At 57.2% G+C, this 22,178-nt stretch overlaps 1 protein-coding gene and 1 long non-coding RNA gene across 2 annotated transcripts in view; both read left to right on the forward strand.

Annotated features, from left to right (window-relative positions):
• Nucleotides 1-22,178, forward strand: part of LOC115345015 (M1-specific T cell receptor alpha chain-like) — a 290,271-nt gene that overhangs the window by 174,056 nt on the left and 94,037 nt on the right.
• Nucleotides 1,983-21,150, forward strand: LOC121233496. The gene is made up of 3 exons (XR_005933068.1): nucleotides 1,983-1,993; nucleotides 2,204-2,207; nucleotides 21,067-21,150. It is a non-coding gene; the product is annotated as an uncharacterized LOC121233496 (long non-coding RNA).

The following is a 22,178-nucleotide window of genomic DNA, read 5'->3' on the forward strand; positions in this document are numbered from 1 at the left end:
CCAGTGTTTGAGCACCCTCTCGGTAAAGAAATGCTTCCTAATGTCAAGTTAGAACCTCCCCTGGAACAGCTTTGAGCCATTCCTGCGCATCCTATCACTGGATCCCGGGGAGAAGAGATCAGCACTTCCCTCTTCACTTCCCCTCCTCAGGAAGCTGTAGAGAGCAATGAGGTCAGCCTTCAGCCTCTTTTTCTCCAAACTAGGCAAGCCCAAAGCCTCAGCTGCTCCTCATAGGACATGCCTTCCAGCCCTTATGGGGGGAATCCTGATGTGGGAAAGCTAAGCAGAGCAGATCTGTGGGCAGAGAGGAGCTGGGGAGAGATGAGCAGGAGCCGCTCCGGCCGTGTGTAACACCCTGTGCGTGGTGTCGTTGCCCATCCTTGCGAAGTGGACAGGGGCAGAGGAGGAGTTGGACGTTTCCACATGGGAACTTAGCACACCCTTCCCAGCCTTTCACGCTTTGCGTAAATTGAGGAGATGATCCTTCCCCTCTACTCACAGAATCACTTAACGACTACATTTGGAAGGGACCTCCAAAGGTCATCTGACCCAACCCCTCTACTCCAGCAAGGCTAGCTAGAGCCGGTTCTGTTGCGCAGGACTATGACCAGACATCTTTTGAAAATCTCCAAGCATGGAGACACCACAAGCTTCCTGAGCAACGTGTGCCAGTGCTTGCTCACCCACATGCTGAAAAAGGATTTTCTGACGTTCAGAGGGATACCTCGAGATATCGCAGCCTGTTCATCCTTGTCTCCTGGGGTCACGGGTGCCCTTTCTCAGGTGCAGACCAAGGCCTCAGGCCCCACAGTAGGGAAGGTCTCAGAGATACCTGCCGCATCTCTGGTGCACCCATCATCAACGGCAGCTACACTTGGGACTGGATCTAGCAGAGTCGTGGCAGAGACCTGCAGCATATAGTGTTGCAGTATCCATGCTTAAAATCCTGATCCATGGCTCTTTGCAGGGGAACCCCCAACAAGGAAGATATGGAGGGTGCCCACCACCAGGACTATACTCCAGCCGTCCGTGAGCTTGGGGCATAGGGAACCCAGCATGTCCTACCATGTCGGGACAGCCCCAAGTGGCCCAGGGCTCCTTAGGCCACCCTGGCCCTGCATCCCCCTGCTTCTCTTCCTGGCCTCAAGCCTCCAGTTTCAGTGGGCTCCTCTACCCTCTGCAAACTGCCTTTTCCACCCTGGTCCTGGAGATTCCCTCCCCAAAGGGACATGTTGGAGCACCCATCAAAAGAGAGGAGAGGGAAGGGATGCAGAAAGTCTGTGGAGGGCCAGTGTGGAGTGGGGCAATGCTCCCCAAAATGGTGGTAGCAGTCAAGAGGGTGACACTGTGTCAGGGCTCAGGTAGGTGTCCCCTCCTGCGGTTGTAGGGGAGCTCTGAGTTCCTCCTGCTGAGTACGGTGAGCACAGAGAAGGGAGTTGACCCTGCTCTGCTGAGGAGGCCCCAACAGCCTGGTCCCTGCTGAGTCCTGTGCAAGTGAGTTTTGGGGTATGAGCTGGGGGGCCTTGAGCCTACACATATACCCCAGAGGTTCAGTGCCACGGACACCCGAGATCTCACCTGCCCTTTGCTGCCTTTGCTGCTTGGCGGGGTCTGGGAAGGCTTTGATGTGAAGAGGCAGCGGGAGGAGTGTCAGCAGGAGGGAGCACATGCCAGAGTAGGGTGCTGGGCCAGAGCTGAGGGAGCAGAGGGGGAGCATATCTGCCTAGGGGTGCCCTGTCCAAGCGGAGTTGGGCTCAGGGGGCTCCCATCCAGGAGCAGCATCTCAGCAGCACCAAGGGACAGGGGCCCCCAGGGAAGACAACCTGCCAACCCACAGGGCCAGTTCCTAAGTCCCGGCAGCACTCCCCAATCCTTTTTGAAGAGGAAGATCAGGGGTGGCTCAAAACCAACATGTCACCTTTTACCCACCAGAGGTTTTCCTGCCAAACGAGGGCTCTGTTATTGCACGCTGCAGGGTGAGAGACACCTGGGAGTGCACCAGCAGCTTCAACTTCTTCTGCTCCTCCAGGCCTACCTCTCGCCTTCACTGTTATCATAGACCAAAGGTGCGACTAGGAGCGACTAGGACTGACCGTAGTGACAGAGGCAAAGACAGGGAAAACGTGGGCTGAGCTGTTCTGCAGGCAGAGAGGATAATAAGAAGGGCTTTCATAATTAAGTCAGGCAGAAAAGGAAAGTCAAGGAAGGTGTATCCCCCTTTGATGAACTTGACCAGCAAAACTGGTAAGAACAGCCAAGGAGAAGGCTGAGGTACTCAACAACTTTTTTTGCCTCAGTCTTCACTGGCAATTGCTCTTCATACACCTCTTGAGCGGATGGACCTCATGGCAGGGACTTGGGGAGCAAAGTCCCTCCCACTGTGTCCTTGATTTCAGCTGGGATAGAGTTTAATTGTCTTCCCTAGTAACTGGCACAGTGCTATGTTTTGAGTTCAGTATGAGAAGAATGTTGATAACACTGATGTTTTCAGTTGTTGCTAAGTAGTGTTTAGTCTAAAGCCAAGGATTTTTCAGCTTCTGACACTCAGCCAGCGAGAAAGCTGGAGAGGCACAAGAAGTTGTCACAGGACACAGCCAGGGCAGCTGACCCAAAGTGGCCAACAGGGTATGCCATACCATGTGACATCACATCTAGTATAGAAACTGGGGGGAGTGGGGGTGGAGGGATCGCCACTCGGGATTAAGTGGCATCGATCGGCAGGTGGTGAGCAATTGCACTGCGCATCATTTGTATATTCCAATCCGTTTATTATTACTGCTGTCATTTTATTAGTGTTACCATTATCATCATTAGTTTCTTCTTTTCTGTTCTATTAAAGTGTTTCTTATCTCAACCCACGAGTTTTACTTCTTTTCCCGATTCTATCCCTCATCCCACTTGGTGTAGGGGGAGTGAGTGGAGGGGCTGCGTGGTGCTTGTTTGCTGGCTGGGGTTAAAGCACGACACACTGTAAGGGAAGATGAGGTTTGAGACCACATGAGGAACATACCGAAGTCTATGGGACCTGAAGAAGTGCATCCCAGAGTCCTGTGGGATTTGGCTGGTGTAGTTGCCAAGCCACTCTCATGATATTTGGAAAGTCACGGCAGTCAGGTGAAGTCCTCAGTGACTGGAAAAAGGGAAACATTGCACCCATTTTTTAAAAGGGTAGAAAGGAGGACCCTGGGAGCAACCAACTTGTCAGCTCCACCTCTGTGCCTGGGAAGATCATGGAGCAGATCTTCCTAGAAGCTATGTTCAGGCACACGGAGGACAGGGAGGTGCTTCGAGGCAGCCAGCATGGCTTCACCGAGGGCAAGTCTTGCCTGACCAACCTAGTGGCCTTTTATGATGTGGTGACTACATCGCGAGGGAAGAGCTACTGATGTGCTCTATCTGGACTTCTGTGGGCCTTTGGCATGGACCCCCACACTGTCTTTCTCTCTAAACTGGAGAGAGATGGATTTGATGGATGGCCTCTTCGGTGGATGAGGAATTGGTCGGATGGTTGCATCCAGAGAGTAGTGGTCAATGGCTTAATGTCCAGATGGAGACCAGTGATGAGTGGTGTCCCTCAGGGGTCCGTATTGGGACCAGTACGGTTTAATACCTTCATCAACGACATAGTGGGATCGAGTGTACCCTCAGTGGATCTGCAGATGACACCTCGCTGAGTGGTGCGGTTGACACACCTGCGGGACAGGATGCCATCCCGAGGGACCTGGACAAGCTCATGAAGTGGGCCTATGTGTACCTTGTGAGGTTCAACAAGGCCAGGTGCAAGGTCCCGCACCTGAGTCAGGGCAACTCCTGGTATCAGTACAGGCTGGGGGCTGAAGGGATTGAGAGCAGCCTGTGGAGAAGGGTTTGGGGTACTGGTGAAAAGCTGGAAATGACCCAGCAACGTGTGCTGGCAGCCCAGAAAGCCAACCGTATCGTGGGCTACATAGAAAGAAGCATGGCCAGCAGGTCCAGGGCAGTGATTCTGCCCCTCTACTCTGCTCTGGTGAGACCCCACCTGGAGTACTGCATCCAGCTCTGGAGTTCTCAGTACAGGAAAGACATGGACCTGTTGGAGTGGGTCCAGAGGGCCACAAAGAGGATCAGAGGGATGGAACACCTCTCCCATGAGGAAAGGCTGAGAGATTGGCATTGTTTGCCTGGAGAACGGAAAGCTCTGGGGACACTTTATGGCAGCCTTTCAACACTTGAAGGGGGCTTATTAGAAAGATGGAGACAGACTTTAAAAAGGGCCTGTAGCGACAGGGCAAGGGGTAATTGTTTTAAACTGAAAGAGGGTAGATTCAGACGAGATACCAGATAGAAAATTTTTAAAAATGAGACCACTAAAAAGACTGTGGTGGTTGGTGCTGGCTGGATGCCAGGTGCCCACCAAAAGCCATTCTATCACTCCCCCCACCCTCAGCTGGACAGGGGACAGAAATATAACACAAGGGCTTGTGGGTCGAGATGAGGACAGGAGAGATCACTCACCAATTACCGTCACAGGCAAAACAGACTCAACTTGGGGAAAATTAACTCAGTTTTATTACCAATCAGTCAGAGTAAGGTAATGAGAAATGAAACCAAATCACAAAACACCTTCCCTCCAGCCCTGCCTTCTTCCCAGGCACAACTTCACCTCCTCTTCACGGATTCTCTACTAGCACCCCAGTGGCAGGCAGGGGACAGGGAATGGGGTTTACGGTCAGTTCATCACACATTATCTCTGCCCTTCATCCTCTTCAGGTGCAGGACTCATCACACTCTTTCCCTGCTCCAGCGTGGGGTCCCTCCCACGGAAGGCAGTCCTCCATGAAATTCCCCAACATGGGTCCTTCCCATGGGCTGCAGTTCTTCACGAACTCCTCCAGCCTGGGTCCCTTCCACAGCATGCAGTCCTTCAGGAGCACACTGCTCCAGCGTGGGTCCCCCACGGGGTCACAAGTCCTGCCAGAAAACCTGCTCCAGCGTGGGCTCCTCTCTCCACACTTGCGCAGGTCCTGCCAGGAACCTGCTCCAGCAAGGGCTTCCCATGGGGTCACAGCCTCCTTCGGGCACCCACCTGCTCTGGCATGGGGTCCTCCACGGGCTGCAGGTGGATATCTGCTCCACCACGAACCTCCGTGGGCTGCAGGGGGATAACCTGCCTCACTATGGTCTTCACCACGGGCGGCAGGGGAATCTCTGCTCCGGCACCTGGAGCATCTCCTCCGCCTCCTTCTGCTGCACTGACCTTGCTGTTGGCAGCGTTGTTTCTCTTACATGTTCTCACTCCTCTCTCCCACTGCGCCGTTTCTGTGTGCCCTGCAACTTTTTTTCCTTCTTAAATATGTTATCACAGAGGCGCTACGCGCTATCGCTGATTGGCTCGGACTTGGCTGGCAGCAGGTCCATCTTCGACCTGGCTGTTATTGACTCTGTCAGACATAGGGGAAACTTCCAGCAGCTTCTCAATGAAGCCACCCCTGTAGCCCCCCCAGCTACCAAACCTTGCCGTACAAACCCAATACAGCATGAAACACTGGAGCAGGTTGCCCAGAGACGTTGGAGATGCCCCATCCCTGGAAACATTTAAGGTCGGGTGGATGGGGCTCAAGCAAGCTGACCTAGTTGAAGATGTCCCTGCTCATTGCTGGATGGTTGGACTAGATGACCTTTAAAGTCCCCGAACCCAGACGATCCCGTGATTCTATGATTCTAAAATTTCCTAAGTTTCTATACATCGATGAGTCCGGCTCCCCAAGCTTTCTCTTCTCCAGGGTAAACAGTCCCAGTCCAGCTCTCACTCTTCCTCAGGTAGAGCTGCTCCAGTCCCTTTATCACCTCAGTGGCCCTCCACTGGCCTCTCTCCATATGCCCAAGTCTCTCCTGCAGTGGGGAGCCAAGAAGCAAAGGTAGCACTCCAGGCTGACCTCTCCAGTGCTGAGTAGAGGGGAAGGATCACTCTCTGACCTGCTGGCAATGCTTTGGCTAATGCAGCCCCGGACACCGCGCGCCTTCTTTGCCGCAAGGGCAAATTTCTGCTCAAGTTGTCGTCCAGCAGAACGCCTGGGTCCTTCTCTGCGAATGTGGTTTCCATGTGAGCAGCCCCCAGCCTGGCCCTGGTGCACGGGGTTGCTCCTCCCCGGGTGCAGGACTTCGCTCTTGGCCGTGTTGAAGCGGAGGGGTTCCTGCCAGCCCACTTCTCCAGGCTGTCGAGGTCCCTCTGGATGGCAGCACAGCCCTCCGCGTGTCTCGGTCCCCGCGGGCGGGGGATGGGAGCGCGGCCAGGGCGGGCTGGGGGTGCGGGGCACGGGGAGCGTCCTGCGAGGCGGGACAGCGCCGGAGCCGCGCCGGGAGCCGAGGGCCGGGCCGGGGCGGGTCTGTTGGGGGCGGGCAGAGGCGTCGGCGCTGCCCCGGCGAGGGGCCGAGCCGGCGGGGCGCGCAGAAGCCGGCCCGAGCCCGGGCCCGAGCGCTCCCTCCTCCTCCTGCGGCTCCCCGGCCCTTCAGCCCCCGGCCCCGGCGCCGGCAGGGCACGATGGCGCCCGGGCTGGGGCCGTGGCTCCTGGCCTTGTCCTTGGCCGCGGGGCCGGCAGGTGAGAGCCGGGCGGGGCGGGCGGCGAGCCCGGCTGGGCCCGGGGCTGGGCTGCCCGGGGCCGCGGCTGCTCCGGCGCCGGGCGCGCTGTCGCCGGGCGCTGGCCTTCCTTGGCGGGGAAGCGGGGAGCGGGTGGCGTGGGCGGGCGGGGAGAGGGCGGGGAGGGCGGGGGAGAGGGCGAGGGAGGCTTTCGGGCAGCGGGTCGGGGCGCAAGTGTCGGGAGCAGGCGCGGCTCAGCCCCGGCCGGCTGGGGCTGTGCCGGGGCGGCGGGTGAACGTCCTCGGGCCGTGGGCGCGCCCTGCCCGGCTGCCTGCGCTCTCCGTCCGCAGGGCTGTGGGCGCAGCTGAGGCTGCTGGAGGACGGCGGAGGGCTGCGAGCGCCCGGGGAGACCGTGCGCCTCTCCTGCCGCGGATCCGGCTTCGACTTCGGGCAATATCATTCTGTGGTACCGTCAGGCAGCCGGCGGCAGTCTCGAGTGGGTGTCCACATCAGCTGGGATTCCTCATTCATTCGATTCGCGCACTCAGTGCAGGGTCGAGCTACAGTGTCCCGGGACAATTCCCGGTCCGAGTCGATTCTGTCCCTGCGGGCCCTGCAGCCCCGGGACTCTGCCCGCTACTTCTGCACTGTTCACACGGGGACAGGAAATCCAGCTGAGCTTTAACACAAACCTCCTGCCAGGGTCCCAGCTATGGGCCTCAGAGCTGGAGAGGAGACTGTTCTCACAGCTGTTCAGTGCTGCTCCCAGAGAGTAGTGTCGTTACAGCATACAGTTTACAAACGTTTGATTCTGACAGGGACGTTCTCAGTGCTTTTGTCCCCTTCTGCTCTCTAGCCCTTCTGCTTGCCTTCTTCCCATGTCTCACACCAATCCTCCCTCCTCTCACACTCTGACACCTCTTCACCTTTGGAAACCAGTTTTGCTGTTTCCTGCAGTTCCCAATAGGACAGCTGCCCAGTGATGGCCCAGCTGGTGAGATGTGTGAATAGCCCTGCACTGGTTTTGGGCAGGGCTCAGGTCAACTCAGTCCAGCCAGGAGTTTTGCTCCCTTAGAGAGCAGAGCTAACGGGGAAAGTAGGGACGGTCACTTGGGAGCTCACTGGAGAAAGGGGAAGTCTGTGCTTCTCTCCCTGATCTGAGACTGTAGCAGGAGCAAGAGCTTGTGAGCATGGGGGTGTGCAGCTGCTGGAGATCACAAGCAGTAGCCCAGGGAAGTGCCAGAGTAAAGGAAGCAATTGCTTGAGCTGTTCCTGCCTGTTCATTTGTGTCTCCTGGGGTTGCAGGTGCCCTTTCTCAGGTGCATGGAGGCTATGGGCCCCATGGTAGGGAAGGTCTCAGAGTCTCTCACACTTACATGCCACATCTCAGGTGTACCCATCAGCGACAGCAACTACGCTTGGGACTGGATCCGGCAGAGTCGTGGCAGAGACTTGCAGCATATAGTGTTGCAGTACCCTTTCACGGGACTGCAGCACATTGCTTCATCCTTGCTTGAATCTCAGGCAGGGCCAGGGCAGAAAAGGAAGGAGGGGCTTTAAATCCAGCCAGGTCTTTTGTGGTTGGCTGCAAGAAGGTTTCTGAGGAATAGTTTGGGCTGGCTTGCCCAGAAAGGGGCACAGCAGTGCTGCAGTAGCAGCAGGAGCCACAGAGTCTCTCCCAAGCACACACAAAACCCATCTGAATGTGCTGTTAACCTTCTTCCATTCTTCTCAGTCTCTCCCCGCAGGCAGAAAGCAGCAGAGAAAGGGGTTCTTTAAGAAGAAGCTCAACAACCCTTGAAGAACTACAATTGGAAGATGAACATCCAGACTTGAATCGAGTTTTGAGATGTCCTGTTGTTCAAGTTACCGCAGAGTCTGCTGATATAGCTAGGACAACACAGGCTCAGGATATGCTTGTCTTCTGTGGCAGCTCACGCAAGACACCCATATAGCCACAGCCCACTCCTGACATCTTTGAATGTCTAGTGTGATGGTATGAGTAGAGGTAGAGGGGCCTACGCATGGAATAATTAATGTGTGCATGCAAAGGCTTCATGGCAATGTCACCTGCAGGACAATGCTCACCCATACTGTGTGTCCACAGAGGCTTAACCGTCCCTTGGACTCCCTGTATTGGAGTTGTGTTGGCGGAAAGACTTGGCTTAGAAAGGCTTGGCCTACAGGTGCAGCCAGCATTTTCCAAATCCTGGAGAGACTGGCCAGGGATGACTTTCACAACATGGCCATTCTAGTTTCATAGCAGCCAGTTGCATTCTTTGACATACGGAGGCTGTGCACTGTTATTTAGGCCCCATGCTGTGGCATGCGCCCCGGCCAGCCCAGCATTCTCTGGTATACATGCTGCCTAATGCTGCAAGGGAGCTGTTTGCACTCTGACTGCTGCAGATGTCGGTGTGTGGACTTGCTTTGCCACCACGGACTGACGAGTTGTGGGCGGGCTTTCAGAGCTTGACTGTCCAGGGAGTCCATGGCTGCACCTCCCAATCGTAGCACTCCAGACACCTCTCGCCTCGTGCTATGTTTTGCATACTGTGAGTGAATTGCTAGCTGTAATTCTTATCTTTTTGGAGTATATGAGGAATAATGGGCACCTACACTGCAACCCCAGGAAAGATTGTATTTGTTTCCTTTTTTGGAGTTTTCCATGTGAACAGGGCAGCTGTAGGGTGATCAGGCACTAGAGATGGCGCAGGTCTGTGAAACAGTAACAACAGTTCGACTAGCTAGCTAATGAACCGGTGTAACAGTACCCAGCACCTGGAGCTGTAGTAAAGATGGGAACATGCATCAGGGCAGACACCACATGGGTGGCAACTCCAGGCTCTTCCACTACAATTTGCCAGCTCAGTTTATCCTGCAGCAGGGAAGTGTGGAGCACAGCGCACTGCAGAAACTCCTGAGCTGCGTGCAACCCAAATACAAGCCTGTGCCCTCTCAGGTCAACCTATTACGTGGATCACCAAGTCGTCCCTGGAAAACAGTCTTCTGGCTGTGACCACTGCAGTCACGCAATGCACTTGAGCTTTGGCCAGTGGGTTTCCCATTTCCATCATTTCACTTGTTTTGGGTTTGTGTGGTGGGTTTTGGTAGCAGGGAAGGGACTGCAGGGATGGCTCCTGTGAGAAGCTGCTAGAAGCTCCCCCAGCTCCAAGCTGGACCCGCTGCTGGCCAAGGCGACCCAATCGGTGACGGTGGTAGCACCTCTGGCATAACATATTTAAGAAGGGGAACCTGCAGTGGAGAGGTGTGAGAGAGTGAACTGTCATCTTGAGCCATTTGTCTCAAAGATTGTTTGCTGTGAGAGACTGAACTGTGAACTATTTGTTTCAAGCCATTTGTCTCTGGGATGGCCTGTTTAAGCAGGACACTCCTCTGTCCATACGGAGGATCAGCAGGCCACTGAGGCATCCAGGGGAGGAGATGGGCTGGAGCCAGCGAAGCAGGCAGGAATGTGGAGACTACCATTGACATGGAAACTGTAGTCTTTGAGATAAGGTACTGGTTTCTGGTGTTGATCACACGAAGGTCGAAGGTCGTGTGATAGACAAAACCTGCAGCGCATGAACAGTGCGTGAACAGTACATAAGTGCATGCATCTGACTATACCCTATAAAAAAACCGTGGAGACAAGCCGTGGTGTGCAACCATCCTGGAAGAACTGAAGACTGAGGACCAACAGGATGCCGCTGGATCCATGGTGGTGACTATTCTTGCAACCCTATCCCAAACGCTTGCTTCATTTCTGCCTTTTTCTTCCACTGTATCCTAGCGCTACTATTTTCTACTTTTGATAATTTTGATAATAACAGCTGGTTTGGGTATACAGCATTTGGCCTCGTTTGTGGCTTAATCTTGCTCTTCGGATCGTATCGAAACCTTCCCTGACATTGGATTGGGAAAAGAGGGGAAAGTGGAATGTGGGAGAAACACCTATGCAGACACCGAGGTCAGGGAAGAAGAAGTGGGAGGAGGTGCGCCGGAGGATGTGATGGCCCTGCAGCCCGTGGTAAGACAGCAGGCAGTTCCCCTGCAGCCCAGGGAGGTGAGCGGGGGAGCAGATGCCCAGTTGGAGCCCGTGGAGGATCCCACGCCAGAGCAGTTGGATGCCCCTAAAGATGGCTGGGACTCTGTCGGAAAGGCGGTGCTGGAGCAGGCCTGTGCCTGAAGATCTGCAGCCATGGAAAGGAGCCATGGCAGAGAAGTTTTGTGAAGGACTGCAGCCATGGGAGGGACCCCATGCTGGAGCAGGGAAGAGTGAGGAGTCCTCCCACTGAGGAGGAAGGAGCAGCAGAGACAAGGTGTGATGAACTGACCCCAAGCCCCATTCCCCATCCAGCTTTGCTGCTGGCGGGGAGGAGGTGGAGAAAACGGGAGTGGAGTTGAGCCCGGGAAGGAAGGAGGGGTGGGGGGAAGGTGTTTTAAGATTTGGTTTCCTTCTCATTAGCCTTGTTTTGATTTGTTTGGTAGTAAATTCAACTGATTTTGGTTTTTTCCCCAGGTGAGTCTGCCTTTTGCCCGTGACCATAAGTGGGTGAGTGATCCCCCCCGTCCTCGTGTCAGCCCATGAGCTTTTCCTTGTATTTTTGTCCCCCTCATCCCACTGGGGCCAGCGGCAGAGAGGAGTGAGCGAGTGGCTTCGTGGTGCTTTGTTACCGGCTGGGCTTAAACCTCGACACCACTTGATCTGTTGCCAAGAGCAGGTTTGGAGTGAAGTGATGGGTGAACATCCCTGCTGGATTTTCAGGGATGTTTCAGGGTGAAGAGATCCAACCGAGAAGGTCTGCCATACAGGGATGAGTAGGGCACGTACTGACCCTGTGATGTGCTTTCAGGTCCCACTTCTGCTATATTCCCGTGGCCTGGTACTGGCAGCGTCTCATCAGGCCCACACAGCACATGCTCCCAAGGAAGGGCTGGGAGCCTCCTGCGGCCCATATGGTGCTGTCACCAACAAGAGGTTTTCCCACGGGTGCCAGCCATAACTGCCGTATGCTGGGCATTGCCACAGTGGAGCCAAAGAACCCCTTGTAGTGTCCCTGGCAGGAACGAAAGGAGGACACCTAAGGGTGCCCTGACAATGTCAACTACTTGTTCTTTACCACCTCTGGGCATTCAGGTTGGGAGCTGTCACAGGCCAGACCAGTGCCAAGGGAGTAACGGGGCTGTTCCTGGGGCATAGTGCCAGGTGATGGTGGGTCAGGCAGGGGTGACTGTGGTGAAAGCTGGGGAAGGTGAGAGGAAGATATTCTGGCTATGTGGACTCTTGTGTCCGTGGGCTTATTTCCCATCCTGGGTAAGCGAGATGAGGAGACCCAGCTCCTTGAGCACATCCCTGTCGCCCCAGCACCTGCCTACCAGCATCTCCCACAGCCCACCTCTGCTGTTTCCTCAGCGTGGAATGGATGTGGACCATAGCCTGGTGGCACTGGTCCCCAGCAGGACAGCCCGGCAGGAAAGAAGGGCAACAAGAAGCTGCAAGAGATGGGAGGGGATATTAGCAGTTGGGGGCGGGGTGGGGGGTGAGTAGCTCTGTGGTGCAGAGAAGGAAGGGTGTGGGGCAAGGAGGTAGGATTGTGTGGGGTGTTTCTGCACCGCGTCTCTTGTCCTGGCGGCAGGGGACGGGAGGGAGGCTCGGGTGTAGGCATGTGTCGTGGTTTAACCCCAGCCAGCACTAAGCACCACGCAGCCCCTCACTCACTCCCCCCCACCCAGTGGCATTGGGGAGAAAATCGGGAAAAGAGTAAAAACTCGTGGGTTGAGATAAGAGCAATTAATAGCATATAAAAAGAAAGAAACTAATAATGATAATGGTAACACTGATAAAGTGGACAGCAGTAGTGATTAAAAGGATTGGAATATACAAATGATGCACAGTGCAATTGCTCGCCACCTGCCGATCAACGCCCAGTTAGTCCCCGAGCGGCTATCCCCCCCCCCCCACTCCCCCCAGTTTCTATACTAGATGTGACGTCACATGGTATGGCATACCCCGTTGGCACTTTGGGTTCAGCTGCCCTGGCTGTGTCCTGTGCCAGCTTCCTGTGCCCCTCCAGCTTTCTCGCTGGCTGGGCATGAGAAGCTGAAAAATCCTTGGCTTTAGACTAAACACTACTTAGCAACAACTGAAACATCAGTGTTATCAACATTCTTCTCATACTGAACTCAAAACATAGCACTGTGCCAGCTACTAGGAAGGCAATTAACTCTATCCCAGCTGAAACCAAGAGAGCCTGGCACAATGGCCAAGAAGGGCTAAAGGTCGTTATGAAGCCTTTATCACCTGCAGCTTGCTGTCTCCTGCAGCTACAGTCCTTGCATGTAGTTTCTTCAGCATCTGCTCACCGATGTGTGCGGGTTATGAGTTGCGCGATACAAGTTGAGTCACGAGTTAGAAGTTGCAACTTAGGAATTAGAGAACTTGTGCATTAGAAACCTCATGAATTAAGTGATGAGTTAGCAGGTCCCATGTTAGACTGGTCTGTGAAAGTGGGACTGAGCCCTCGCTCGAGATGTTTGTTTCTTTCCTAATGAGCTCATAAAGAAAGAATAACTGACAGAATACATAATTTACAGTCCTGTAAATTTGGGAGATACGAGCGGACCGTGACATGCTGCTCCAGCGTGGCCTTATCCATGGGCCACAGTCCATTCAGGGGAGAACCCGCTCTGGCATGGCCTTAAACACGAGCCACAGTCCCTTCAGGGCTGTACAAGTTTCAGCATGGCCTTATCCACAGGTCACAGTCCCTGCCACTCAAGCTCACACTGGAGTTCCTGCAGGTCCGGGACAGCAGCACAGGAAGAGCAGCAACGCTCCGGCCATCTGCCAGCCTGGATGCACGGCCATTGCTGTTGGCAAAATCTTCCTGGGCCCAGCACAGTGCACTGGATAAGCACTAGGGCAAACAGCAAAAGCAAAAATGCAGCCACTAAGAAGCACTAGACTGTAAAACGGAGCAAAGCAGGCGAGGCCTGTGGCAAGCAGAGGAGCCTGCCAGTTCATAGGTAAACAGCTTGAGAGCTCTAACTTCGGTGCAGCACACTCCACTCAAACCTGTTGTTCTGTCAAAAAACTCGTGCCCCATGCTGGGCACCAAAAGGGACCTCTGAGGGTAAACCCTGGTAGGCAGCTAAGCGCCACACAGCTTCTCTCTCACAGCCCCTCAGCAGGATGGGGGAAAGAATCAGAGGGGAGAAGGAGAGAACACGTGGGGTTGAGAGAAAGGCAGTTTAGCTGCAAATATTTCTTCACTAGGGAAGTCCTGCAAAGGCCTAAGAGACATTAAAACTTTGCTTACCCAGCGTGCTGTGAGGAGGAGGCAGTGTTGGAGCTGGGGTTCGTACAAAGGGATCCCCCTTGCTCTGGCCATGACAGCCTCGAGGGGCTTAGTTGCAGTAGCGGAGCAGGCTCTCTTTGGGCTAGATGAGTGCAGGAGGGAAGTTCAGACTGGACATTAGGAAAAGTTCTTTACTGAGAGGCTGGTCAGTCACCGGAACAGGCTCCCAAGGGAAGTGGCGCCTCTTGGCGGGGCTTGGCTCCCCGGGGCACGGGGAGCGTCCTGCGAGGGGACGCTGCGGGCCGGCCAGCCCGTCGCCGGCGCTGGGGCTGGGGTCGGCCCCAGCTGCGCCTGGCCGAGGCGCCGACCGCCTTCGGCAGGGCTCGGCCGGGCGACGAGCCGGGACAGCGCCGGAGCCGCGCCGGGAGCCGAGGGCATGAGCCGTGGCGTCCCGGGGCGCCGCGCTCCCCCTCTGCCGACGCCCCTGCCCCGCGGCCCTCCCCGCGCCGCCCCTTCTCCTGCCGCGAGGGGCCGCGGCCCCGGGGGGCCGGGCCGGGAGCCGAGGGCCGGGCCGGGGCGGGTCTGTTGGGGGCGGGCAAGAGGCGTCGGCGCTGCCCCGGCGAGGGGCCGAGCCGGCGGGGCGCGCAGAAGCCGGCCCAGAGCCCGGGCCCGAGCGCGGCTCTCCGCTCGGCTCCTGTGCGGCTCCCGGCGGGCCCTTCAGCCCCGGCCGGCCCCGGCGCGGCAGGGCACAGATGGCGCCCGGGCTGGGGCCGTGGCTCCTGGCCTTGTCCTTGGCCCGGGGCCGGCAGGTGAGAGCCGGGCGGGGCGGGCGGCGAGGCCCGGGGCCTGGGCCCGGGGCTGGGGCTGCCCGGGGCCGCGGCTGCTCCGGCGCCGGGCGCGCTGTCGCCGGGCGCTGGCCTTCCTTGGCGGGGAAGCGGGGAGCGGGTGGGCGTGGGGCGGCGGGGGGAGAGGGCGAGGGAGGCTTTTCGGGCAGCGGGGTCGGGGCGCAAGTGTCGGGAGCAGGCGCGGCTCAGCCCCGGGCCGCCTGGGCTGTGCCGGGGCGGCGGGTGAACGTCCTCGGGCCGTGGGCGCGCCCTGCCCGGCTGCCTGCGCTCTCCGTCCGCAGGGCTGTGGGCGCAGCTGAGGCTGCTGGAGTACGGCGGAGGGCTGCGAGCGCCCGGGGAGACCGTGCGCCTCTCCTGCCGCGGATCCGGCTTCGACTTCGGGGAATATGAAATTCGGTGGGTCCAGGTCAGGCAGCCCGGGCGCAGACTCGAGTGGGGTGCTCCTATATCAGCTGGGATTCAGATTCCACGAAGGAGTACGGGGCGGAGGAGTGCAGGGTCGAAGCTACCGTGTCCCGGGACAATCCCGGTCCGAGTCGATTCTGTCCCTGCGGGCCCTGCAGCCCCGGGACTTCTGCCGCTACTTCTGCACTGTTCACACGGGGACAGGAAATCCAGCTGAGCTTTAACACAAACCTGCTGGGGCCCAGGCCCCAGGGTGCCACAATATTGGAGCCAGCAAAGTGCTGAGGTGGCTAGGGCTGTTTCCCAGGAAGAGATTGTCATCAGTGCACAGTGGCAGGTGGTCCTGGCTTTCGGGAAGAGCTATCCTTTCCCAGCACTGGCCCAATTTCCTCTCTCCTGAGTCCCCAAAGGCAGTGTTTTATATTCTGAGAAAGGTGGTTCCAAATGTGTTTCCCGTCACCCCAACTAGGCCGGCTGCTCTGGGCCTGCCTGCAGCCCCTCTCTGCCCTCCCTTGGCCCCTTCTTCCCTGGGGTACCCAAAGCACTGGGGCTTTGGCAACACCATTGCCTGGCAATGGCCATTGCCAGCTTCCATTGACCCTTTTGTGGGCCATTGCCTTGCACCAGTGAGAGTAAAGCAGTCATGGAACAGCCCTGCTTTTGTTTCAGGTGCATTTCAGGGTGATGAGATCCAAGCGATGAGGTCTACAGTGTGGTGGCAAGCAGGGAATACTGGGACCTTACGATGCACTTACAGCTCCAATGCCTCCTATATTTACGTGGCCTGGTATCAGCAGCATCCCGGTGGACCGCTGCAGTACTTGCTGCAGAGCAAGGGCCGGGGAGGCTCCTACAGCCACACATCCCCTTTTGCCCGCAAGAGGTTTTCCTGCCAGGCTGATGAAAGCTCCGGGATGCTGATCATCACCGGGCTGGAGCTGGGGGACAGTGCGCTCTATTACTGCACCCTGCAGGGACCAGAGTGAGAGACACTTGGGGCGTGCCTAAGCAACATCAGCTTCCACCCCTCCTGCTGTCCCCTCTCCTGCACCTTCGTGGGAGTCACAGCCCCATCTCAGTGGTGAGTCAGTGAGTGGACTGTGCCTGTATTCAGAGAGAGAGGGGTGTCAATCGTGGCTGGGTGCTGTCAGTGTGGTCCAGAGAATAGAATAGAAAGTAGAATAGAATAGATAGACTATTTCAGTAGGAAGGGACCTAGAACCATCATCTAGTCCAAACTGCCTGACCAGTTCATGGCTGACCAAGTTAAAGCATGTTATGAAGGGCATTGTCCAAAGGCCTCTTAAACACTGACAGGCTTGGGGCATCAACCACCTCTCTAGGAACCTGTGCCAGTGTTTTGAGCACCCTCTCGGTAAAGAAATGCTTCCTAATGTCAAGTTAGAACCATCCCCTGGAACAGCTTTGAACCATTCCTGCCGCATCCTATCACTGGATCCCGGGGAGAAAGAGATCAGCACTTCCCTCTTCACTTCCCCTCCTCAGGAAGCTGTAGAGAGCAATGAGGTCAGCCTTCAGCCTCTTTTTTCCTCCAAACTAGGCAAGCCCAAAGCCTCAGCTGCTCCTCATAAACATGCCTTCCAGCCCTTATGGGGGGAATCCTGATGTGGGAAAGCTAAGCAGAGCAGATCTGTGGGCAGAGAGGAGCTGGGGAGAGATGAGCAGGAGCCGCTCCGGCCGTGTGTAACACCTTGTGCGTGGTGTCGTTACCCATCCTTGCGAATTGGACAGGGGCAGAGGAGGAGTTGGATGTTTCCACATGGGAACTTAGCACACCCTTCCCAGCCTTTCACGCTTTGCGTAAATTGAGGAGATGATCCTTCCCCTCTACTCACAGAATCACTTAACGACTGCATTTGGAAGGGACCTCCAAAGGTCATCTGGCCCAACCCCTCTACTCCAGCAAGGCTACCTAGAGCCGGTTCTGTTGCGCAGGACTATGACCAGACATCTTTGAAAATCTCCAAGCATGGAGACACCACAAGCTTCCTGAGCAACGTGTGCCAGTGCTTGCTCACCCACATGCTGAAAAAGGATTTTCTGACGTTCAGAGGGATACCTCGAGATATCGCAGCCTGTTCATCCTTGTCTCCTGGGGTCACGGGTGCCCTTTCTCAGGTGCAGACCAAGGCCTCAGGCCCCACGGTAGGGAAGGTCTCAGAGATACCTGCCGCATCTCTGGTGCGCCCATCATCAACGGCAGCTACGCTTGGGACTGGATCTAGCAGAGTCGTGGCAGAGACCTGCAGCATATAGTGTTGCAGTATCCATGCTTAAAATCCTGATCCATGGCTCTTTGCAGGGGAACCCCAACAAGGAGGATATGGAGGGTGCCCACCACCAGGACTATACTCCAGCCGTCCATGAGCTTGGGGCATAGGGAACCCAGCATGTCCTACCATGTCGGGACAGCCCCAAGTGGCCCAGGGCACCTTAGGCCACCCTGGCCCTGCATCCCCCTGCTTCTCTTCCTGGCCTCAAGGCTCCAGTTTCAGTGGGCTCCTCTACCCTCTGCAACTGCCTTTTTTCCACCCTAGTCCTGGAGATTCCCTCCCCAAAGGGACATGTTGGAGCACCCATCAAAAGAGAGGAGAGGGAAGGGATGCAGAAAGTCTGTGGAGGGCCAGTGTGGAGTGGGCAATGCTCCCCCAAATGGTGGTAGCAGTCAAGAGGGTGACACTGTGTCAGGGCTCAGTAGGTGTCCCCTCCTGCGGTTGTAGGGGAGCTCTGAGTTCCTGCTGAGTACGGTGAGCACAGAGAAGGGAGTGACCCTGCTCTGCTGAGGAGCCCCCAACAGCCTGGTCCCTGCTGAGTCCTGTGCACGTGAGTTTTGGGGATGAGCTGGGGGGCTTGAGCCTACACATATACCCCAGAGGTTCAGTGCCGCGGACACCCGAGATCTCACCTGCCCTTTGCTGCCTTTGCTGCTTGGCGAGGTCTGGGAAGGCTTTGATGTGAAGAGGCAGCGGGAGGAGTGTCAGCAGGAGGGAGCACATGCCAGAGTAGGGTGCTGGGCCAGAGCTGAGGGAGCAGAGGGGGAGCATATCTGCCTAGGGGTGCCCTGTCCAAGCGGAGTTGGGCTCAGGGGGCTCCCATCCAGGAGCAGCATCTCAGCAGCACCAAGGGACAGGGGCCCCCAGGGAAGACAACCTGCCAACCCACAGGGCCAGTTCCTAAGTCCCGGCAGCACTCTCCAATCCTTTTTGAAGAGGAAGATCAGGGGTGGCTCAAAACCAACATGTCACCTTCTACCCACCAGAGGTTTTCCTGCCAAACGAGGGCTCTGTTATTGCACGCTGCAGGGTGAGAGACACCTGGGAGTGCACCAGCAGCTTCAACTTCTTCTGCTCCTCCAGGCCCACCTCTCGCCTTCACTGTTATCTTAGACCAAAGGTGTGACTAGGAGCGACTAGGACTGACCGTAGTGACAGGCTGCTAGGAAGAAAATTAACTCTGTCCCAGCTGCACCCAGTACAGCTACTCAACACCTTTTGACCCTGCTTCAAGCAGGAGAGTTCAACTAGACCTTTTGCAGAGGTCCGTTAGAGCCTCAACTCTTCTGCCATCCTAGGAGCAAAACTGATGCTTCTTCTGCTCCACTTTTCTTATGCCCTTTCTGGGGAGCCTGAGAGGACGGCATGAGTCCTGATGGGCAGCCAGAGCTTTTAAGAGACAGCTTTGGGGGCTGGAAAGGCTGTGGGAGTACTCCTGCACTATTGGGTTTCTGACTGCGGGAACACCTCTAGTCTTTGCCCACGACCTCATGCGCTTCAACACCTGTACCCCCTGCACTCCTCCAGCAGTGGCCTTTGGGTGTGATGAAATGCCCTCCCCTGCCCTCCATTCTGTCCAGGAACCCTGCCTCCAGCAACAAGCTGTGGCCCGCAGTAGGCCTCTCAGGCCCCAGGAAGCAGCCACTCAACCACCCAAATGGCGATGCATGTTATTCCCCGTCCTTCCGATGCCGGGCTCTGGGTTTGTGTACGTGGTTGTCCAAACTCATCACATGCGTATGTAGCTGTCTCTGCACCTTTACAGAAGAACAACACACAGTAAGCTCTAACAGAAGACCACACACCTTACACGCAGCAGACGCCAGTTGTACAGAAACCATAACCATGCTGACTAGCTCTCCTGCCTCCTCTGGGGGCTACTTTTTTACCTGCCCATATTACTTTTGTATCACTTGCATTTTCTCTCTTGCCTTCCAGCTTTGAACTCCTGTAAAACAGCTGTTTCTGGAAGTCCTCAGGAGAGAAGCAAAGTCCGAGTTTCCGTTTTCCCCTTTGCCCTGGCACATACCACCTACAAAACCACAGAAAGTTTGTGCACATTGCCTCTTGTCCTGTCACTGAGCACCACTGGAAAGAGCTTGGCCCTGCCTTCCCTACAGCATCCCTTCATACGTTTCATATATTGATGAGATCCCCCCTGAGCCTTCTCTTCTCCAGGGTAAGCAGTCCCAGCTCCCTCAGCTTTTCCTCAGGTAAGAGCTGCTCCAGTGCCATTATCACCTTCGTGGCCCTCCACTGGCCTCTCTCCCGTATGCCCAAGTCTCTCCTGCAGTGGGGAGCCAAGAAGTGAAGGTAGCACTCCAGGCGTGACCTCGCCAGTGCTGAGTAGAGGGGAAGGATCACCTCCCTGACCTGCTGGCAATGCTTTGGCTAATGCAGCCCCGGACACCGCGAGCCTTCTTTGCCGCAAGGGCAAATTTCTGCTCAGGTTGGGTCCTTCTCTGCGAATGTGGTTTCCATGTGAGCAGCCCCCAGCCGGCCCTGGTGCACGGGGTTGCTCCTCCCCGGGTGCAGGACTTCGCTCTTGGCCGTGTTGAAGCGGAGGGGTTCCTGCCAGCCCACTTCTCCAGGCTGTCGAGGTCCCTCTGGATGGCAGCACAGCCCTCCGCGTGTCTCGGTCCCCGCGGGCGGGGGATGGGAGCGCGGCCAGGGCGGGCTGGGGGTGCGGGGCACGGGGAGCGTCCTGCGAGGCGGGACAGCGCCGGAGCCGCGCCGGGAGCCGGGGGCCGGGCCGGGGCGGGTCTGTTGGGGGCGGGCAGAGGCGTCGGCGCTGCCCCGGCGAGGGGCCGAGCCGGCGGGGGCGCGCAGAAGCCGGCCCGAGCCCGGGCCCGAGCGCGGCTCCGCTCGGCTCCTGTGCGGCTCCCGGCGGGCCCTTCAGCCCCGGCCGGCCCCGGCGCGGCAGGGCACGATGGCGCCCGGGCTGGGGCCGTGGCTCCTGGCCTTGTCCTTGGCCGCGGGGCCGGCAGGTGAGAGCCGGGCGGGGCGGGCGGCGAGCCCGGGGCTGGGGCTGCCCGGGGCCGCGGCTGCTCCGGCGCCGGGCGCGCTGTCGCCGGGCGCTGGCCTTCCTTGGCGGGGAAGCGGGGAGCGGGTGGCGTGGGCGGCCGGGGGAGAGGGCGAGGGAGGCTTTCGGGCAGCGGGTCGGGGCGCAAGTGTCGGGAGCAGGCGCGGCTCAGCCCCGGGCCGGCTGGGGCTGTGCCGGGGCGGCGGGTGAACGTCCTCGGGCCGTGGGCGCGCCCTGCCCGGCTGCCTGCGCTCTCCGTCCGCAGGGCTGTGGGCGCAGCTGAGGCTGCTGGAGGACGGCGGAGGGCTGCGAGCGCCCGGGGAGACCGTGCGCCTCTCCTGCCGCGGATCCGGCTTCAACTTCGGGGAATATTACATTTGGTGGTACCGTCAGGCAGCCGGCGGCAGTCTCGAGTGGGTGTCCTACATCAGCGCGTACTCGGGTACTACAAAGCAGTACGGGGCAGGAGTGCAGGGTCGAGCTACAGTGTCCCGGGACAATTCCCGGTCCGAGTCGATTCTGTCCCTGCGGGACCTGCAGGCCCGGGACTCTGCCCGCTACTTCTGCGCTGTTGCACGGGGACAGGAAATCCAGCTGAGCTTTAACACAAACCTGCTGGGGCCCGGCCCAGGGTGCACAATAGAGATCAGCACTTCCCTCTTCACTTCCCCTCCTCAGGAAGCTGTAGAGAGCAATGAGGTCAGCCCTCAGCCTCTTTTTCTCCAAATTAGGCAAGCCCAAAGCCTCAGCTGCTCCTCATAAACATGCCTTCCAGCCCTTATGGGGGGAATCCTGATGTGGGAAAGCTAAGCAGAGCAGATCTGTGGGCAGAGAGGAGCTGGGGAGAGATGAGCAGGAGCCGCTCCGGCCGTGTGTAACACCCTGTGCGTGGTGTCGTTGCCCATCCTTGCGAAGTGGACAGGGGCAGAGGAGGAGTTGGACGTTTCCACATGGGAACTTAGCACACCCTTCCCAGCCTTTCACGCTTTGCGTAAATTGAGGAGATGATCATTCCCCTCTACTCACAGAATCACTTAACGACTACATTTGGAAGGGACCTCCAAAGGTCATCTGGCCCAACCCCTCTACTCCAGCAGGGCTACCTAGAGCCGGTTCTGTTGCGCAGGACTATGACCAGACAGCTTGTGAATATCTCCAAGCATGGAGACACCACAAGCTTCCTGAGCAACGTGTGCCAGTGCTTGCTCACCCGCATGCTGAAAAAGGATTTTCTGACGTTCAGAGGGATACCTCGAGATATCGCAGCCTGTTCATCCTTGTCTCCTGGGGTCACGGGTGCCCTTTCTCAGGTGCAGACAAAAGCCTCAGGCCCCACAGTAGGGAAGGTCTCAGAGATACCTGCCGTATCTCTGGTGCACCCGTCATCAACAGCAGCTACACTTGGGACTGGATCTAGCAGAGTCGTGGCAGAGACCTGCAGCATATAGTGTTGCAGTATCCATGCTTAAAATCCTGATCCATGGCTCTTTGCAGGGGAACCCCAACAAGGAGGATATGGAGGGTGCCCACCACCAGGACTATACTCCAGCCGTCCATGAGCTTGGGGCATAGGGAACCCAGCATGTCCTACCATGTCGGGACAGCCCCAAGTGGCCCAGGGCACCTTAGGCCACCCTGGCCCTGCATCCCCCTGCTTCTCTTCCTGGCCTCAAGCCTCCAGTTTCAGTGGGCTCCTCTACCCTCTGCAACTGCCTTTTTCCACCCTAGTCCTGGAGATTCCCTCCCCAAAGGGAC

The sequence above is a fragment of the Aquila chrysaetos genome, chromosome 8, assembly GCF_900496995.4.
Source record: "Aquila chrysaetos chrysaetos chromosome 8, bAquChr1.4, whole genome shotgun sequence".
Taxonomy (NCBI): Eukaryota; Metazoa; Chordata; class Aves; order Accipitriformes; family Accipitridae; genus Aquila; species Aquila chrysaetos.